Source organism: Parasteatoda tepidariorum, chromosome 1 (assembly GCF_982258835.1).
Source record: "Parasteatoda tepidariorum strain Cologne lab strain chromosome 1, Ptep-v5.0, whole genome shotgun sequence".
NCBI classification, from domain to species: domain Eukaryota; kingdom Metazoa; phylum Arthropoda; class Arachnida; order Araneae; family Theridiidae; genus Parasteatoda; species Parasteatoda tepidariorum.
The window spans coordinates 132,602,306-132,608,305 of record NC_141755.1 but is presented as its reverse complement, the minus strand read 5'-3'; the positions used below and the strand labels follow the sequence as shown (position 1 = coordinate 132,608,305).

Here is a 6,000-nt window from a genome sequence, read left to right as displayed (position 1 = left end):
TTTACATTTACTGCAGTGATATTTGATATTTTAAAATTATCCTCTTTATTACTTGCATTTTATTATCCTTTCACCACCATTCATTGCTCATTTTCTTCTCAACTGCAAAATGACTCTTCCTTTGAATTTGCATTTTATAAAATATTTCGCTTTATGTAATGCCTTTGACTAAGAATTTTGAAATTTGGCTAATATTTTTTATATTCAGCTAATTTCCTGGCTAATAATTTAAATTCCTTCATGTTGGTCCTGTATCTATCTCACCCTCTTTCGCTGTGTATGTAAGTATGTATGGGTGTGTGTGCCACATAAAGAGCTTCAATTAATCACTTTATGTTATTTATTTATCTAAATTTCTTTCTTAAACTATTATTCTAGACAAAAAGGTCTTTCTAACACGTTAATACTCACATCCCGTCTTTTAATCTACAATTTTGGTTTTCAAGTTCTCTATTATGTGTGTGTTAAGCATTTTAACGTTTTTCCCTTTGCTATCTCGTGAGTAGGACTTTTTCCCTCAACCTAATTAGCAGACCAATTATAACTTTTTAAATTTCCCTTATCCCCTAAAACTAAACATTTTACGGAGATGATTGTTCTCTTTCTAATAATTATTAAATAAATATTTTGCCCTCTTCTATTGCTCCCGATGTTCCCAATATTGCCCATTGAGGTTGAGGGTTGCGTTTGTGAATTCATTCACCACGATGTGGCGGTCCCTTATAACGTAACAGAACATAATATATCTGCGAATGAAAAGTTCTATCATTAGGTATAACTGGTTTCGAGCTTTTGCTGGAAGGCGGTGGTAAATGCTAGGTTTTATCAGAATGCTTGGTGAAAGTCCGAATTTTATATTAGAGCAAACTTCGGGCTTTTAGTAAGCTACTTTCGTAAATACTAGGTTTTACCAATAAATCTTAAGATTTACAAGACTTCGGCCTTTTACAGTAACATAATTATTCTCAGGCACTCTTAATTAGTAACTGTACAATCACGATCCATTTCTGATCATTTCCTTACGGGGTTTCAAATTCCAATATTTTTATATGACATTACGACACAAGAATTTAAAATTGTAGAGTAATAATATTCTGACAAACTTGATGCATGAATTTAATTTTTGAAGTAATTAGATTCCTAAAATTATGGGATGTAAAGTTTAAATAGACTATTAAGATTTCTCTCTTACAAATATATATATATTAATATTTAATGACATATATATTTGTTCCTTTCTTTAAAAAAACAAACAAAAAACAATAGATTCTATTTTGACATCTATATTGTCACTTCGCGAATAACGACACGCGATTACGAAAATTAATTTTCAATTTTTGATGCAGCTCCAGACAGTTGCATTATAAATTCATATAGGTTTCCTGTGCTTTTATGTATTGCTCTTTGGCAATTAACACGCGTTTGTGTTTTTTTTTTTTGTTTCTGATATTTTGATTCGATAACAAGACCTGACACTACTCCATAGTTGATCAGCAATATATAATTTAAAATAGTCGCATATTTGTAAAAGAAGTTTAGATTTTTTCCGAAAATGTCGCTTTTGAGCTACTTTTTGTAAAAATAATTTGGGCTAAAAAGAAGATATAGAAGGGCTGGTTCATTTCATACTCAAAGCTGACGTCACGGCGCACACAGATCTCAAAAATCAGAACTAGAGGATATGAAAAATTTGCTGCTTTCAGTAAGAAATGAGCTGAATGTTCGACAATTTTCTGATACTAGCTGTCAAATTTGACACTGTCAAAAATTATTTCTGTTTAAAAATATAGTATTCATACAATTTCTTGGTATTCCTTATAGTATAATATAAAAAATTTAGAGTTAGAAAAATACAGCAATGGTTGTCATCGTTTTTTAATTTTAGTTTTAAACTCTTTCTGTTAAGTAAAAAAAGGGCATATAAGAACACTTTTACAGTTACTTATTGTTCGATAATAATGTGCAACTAGTGCATATTTAATAAAAGTGTCATAATATATTTTATTAATTGTTATGCCTCATTTTAATTTATTTGCTTACTAATAATTAAAAGAACAATTTATTTCTGTATATTATCACTTGGAAACAAAAATATTAAATGCTAACTACTAAAACAATAATTTTTGAGCATATAGAAATGGAAATAATACACGTCCTCATAAATATTGGAGATTAAGGCGTTATAATTAAAACGCATAATTATTTTCAATAATATCATTAAAATATATCGTGGAAAAATTTATAAGCATTAATGTCTTTTATTTTTTAAATTCAGGATTTTATTTTCCTCGATCAGGATTTCTTTCTTCTTTGAAGATTAATCAGAATTAAAGAAATTCTGATTCTTCTTTTCTGTTTAAAATTATCCTTAAACGTCTAAATAAAAAACATGAAGTATAATGTAGAAGGATAAATTCTTCCAATATATTTTATACTTCATTTGATGTCACCTTCGTATTTTCTAAAATAAAACAGAGAAAATTGCGCTTTCTCACTTTGTGTTTTATAATAATTCTTGCAGGTCGCTATCGAGCAAGCTGATTTTCTGAATACTACTTTTAAATTTTTGAAAACAAATAAAGAAAATCACCTAAAAAGTTTTTAAAAAACATAAAAAACAATGAATGTATTGAAAGAAATTTAAAAAAGATGCTAGTTACAAGCGAAACAATTTATTTTATAAAGCCAGAAGTTGATGCTTTCGCCACAGTGACGTCACTGACTGAAATCAGAAGCACGGAGAGGTACGAGTCTCTTCAAAGGAGTAAACCAGCCCTTTTATTCTCTCATTAGCCCACAAAATGGTATCCTTAGTTGTTTTACCTCATTCTTAGTAGCGATAGGTTACATTTCTCTTGCCAAAGGAGGACCTGTAACTCTTCTTTACCAGAAAATTGAATGCGACCACCTGAATTAAAAAATAGGTAAAAAATAAGAAATAGCAATAAAATCACAAAATAAAACAAAAATAACAAATTCATGTTTTTTTTTTCTTTTTTTCTCTTTTTTTTTACAAAATAAATGTGTAAAGTGCGCAAGAAAAATCACCCTGAAAAAATTTTGTCTGAATTATTGGATTTTCTCTAAATCGAACACAAAAACGTACTTTCTCTGACTACACATATAACTTTCTTTTTGTTGCATATTTGAATTCCTAACCTTCTTAAGATGCTTCATTATTGATATTACTACTCAAATAGTTTAGTTAGGAGAGCGGATGAAAGTTTGGTCCCCTAAAAATTATCTTCACTTTTAGCGTTTTTAGTCATACTTTAAAGACTAATTTAACAACATTAATTAGATTGCACCCACTCATAAAACTAATTTATCTAAAGATTATTTCATGCAAAAAACAATACTTTTTAATATTTATTTATTAATTTTTATTATTTAATTGTGGATGAAAAGAAATTGAATTAAGGTATAAATTTTTTATACCATATAAATCAACGTACATTACTATTATGAAATTAAAAGTATGAACTATTTTTATTTAGTATAAGCCAAAAAAAAATTAAAGTGAATAATTTTTAAAGAAAATAATTTGAAGACAAGAAGAAATATTTAGATGGGAAGATTAGTATTTAAATGTGGTTTTTTGACGAGACGAACTAGATTTACGCACCCGTAGCTTAAAATTACATTCATACTTTTGTAGATGGATGGTGGGTTAGAATTCTTTTGCCGTTAGTCTAACCGTGGGAGGTTTTCAAGGTCTTCCTTTACCTTTCACGTAGCGCAAATGCTCGTTAGTTCCCTCAAAAATCCCTCCACGAAGGCAAATTTCTCCCAATACTTGATCCAGAAGTTCCATTGTCTTCTGGATTGGGTTCAAAATTATGAGGCTAGGAAGTTGAACATTAATAGTTGCAAAATTTCTCTAAGAAGAAAGCTGAAGAAAGCAATCTAGAACATCCGTAAATCTTTCTTTTAACTGAACACAAACAACATTTCAAAACATATTTTTCATTAATGATTTCCTTATCGACGAACTTCTAATATCATTTCGGTGAACTGAGAACTATCGATTTCGTAATCACATACTATTACGGATACTTATTACTGTAAAATAAGCTTTTTAATGTTCATTTTCGTGTAAATTAAAATGAAGATATTTAAGTGCCTTGCCGTAATAGAAAAGGGACGTAACCAGTTGTCGGCAGTAGCGCGCTGCAAGTAGCGAAACTACTGTATTTGCTACTTTCTTCCGTAGTTGGTAGTATCGTGCGCAGTTTTTTAAAAGAAGTTTTGCAGTGAGTGGTACGATACAAAAAAAAAATGTAGTTTGTAGCGATCCTTGATAACTTCTTTTAACATTATTAAATAAAGAAACCAAGTTTAAACTCAAAAAATTTCGAAAAAAATAGATGAGTAATCGGCCTAGTTGTTCCTGAGAAATCAAATTTTAAAAACCGCACTTTTTCAAAATTTGATTTTGCAGGAACTATAAAGTACGTTTTTGTGTCTGATTTCGAGACTTAAATTATCCACTGCATTTATTAATTGGCATATTGGTGGTCATCTTCTCAAATGATTAAGATTGAGAACGTGGGGATCCGATCATTAGATCAGAAGTTATTCAGGGTGGTCCGTTTTTGCTTTTCGCTCTGTACTTTATTTCTTGGAGGATATAAAAAAAGCTTTTATAACTTAAATGACCTTTGACAGTTTCCAAGTATTTCTTAAATCACTGTCGAAAAAAGCATAGAGTTTGAAAACTAAAGGAGCAAATTCGTAAAAAATGCTTTAAAATAAAAACAATTTCATGTAAACATGAATTAAGACTTCTTAATATCTCCTCATATTTAACCAAATCAATTTTTTATTCAAAATCATTTCTAATATTGGTGAAAATTAAGATATTCAGTTAAGTTTTTGTCTTTCATAAGTAGCAAAGTAGTGACTACATTTCGAAAGTAGCTTCTAGTCGCAACATTAAAAAAAAAATAGTTGTAGTCAACTGCAAAGAAAATACAGTTTTACCGACCACAGGATGCAACCATATTACACTGAAGAAATCTTCAGAGCAACTGTACGTAATAATAACGTCCTCTATAGGTTTGTGAATGACGGCACGCGATTTGGAAATTTAATTATCACTTTTTCATGCAGCTTGTGACGATTGCATTACATATTCATATTGGTTTACTGAACTTTATATTTATTGTGTTTCGGCCATTTTCACACGGTGTTTCGGTTTTGACATAATTATTTGAATTTGATAATTAAAAGCCTATATCACACGAGAGGAAATAAGTGCAACTGTAAGTGTAACCGAAACTGTAACTGCAATTTCTCCAAAAATTGCTCGAAAAATCCTCGTGTGATATAGAAATCACGGTTGCACGAAATATCTGCAACTGTTCAGGCAATTTCTTATATCAACAAATCAGATCGTTTGCTTTTTATGACGTTTCAATTTTATGTGATGACGTATACAAATGTAAATAAAAATGGCGGCGATGTTGGTGAAGAGGATGATCGGATGAAATTTTTTTATAGACGAAACGGATCAGTTTTCTTAATTTAATAATAACATTTCCTTTAAAATTAAAGCATTAAAAATACTTTCACACGATGAGATAACCATTTCAATGCAGTTGATGTACTACCATAACAGGAACCTGCACATCATTTTAGTATCGGTGAGTATGTGGTGTTACTACCACTATAAATAATAAATACCAATTCACCAGTATATAAGACATGTTAACTTGATTCTATCATGAGGAGCCAGTGGCTCACTTTTTTACAAGTTATGCCATACTGACCATGTGAGTTTAACTCAATGGCAGCAAAATATAATGGCAAATAACCTTAAAATGGCACTATAATTTTATATAATGGCACTGAATATTGACAATTAACTCGGACATGACTAAATCACGGACAAATATAAAACAATATGAATCATACGACTCATAATGGACCATACCTCATAATTATAAATCGGACCATACCTCATAATTATAAATCGGACCATACCCTATAATGGGTCAT

The 6,000-nt window shown here is 30.0% G+C and overlaps 1 long non-coding RNA gene across 3 annotated transcripts in view; it reads right to left on the bottom strand.

The window, feature by feature from the left end:
* Positions 1-2,656: 2,656 nt before the first annotated feature.
* The window catches only part of LOC147816990 (uncharacterized), a 29,271-nt gene continuing 25,927 nt past the window's right edge, over positions 2,657-6,000 (bottom strand). For all 3 annotated transcript variants that reach the window (XR_015429771.1, XR_015429773.1, XR_015429769.1), the window contains one exon: positions 2,657-2,908. This is a non-coding gene — a long non-coding RNA (uncharacterized LOC147816990). The remainder of the gene's footprint in view (positions 2,909-6,000) is intronic.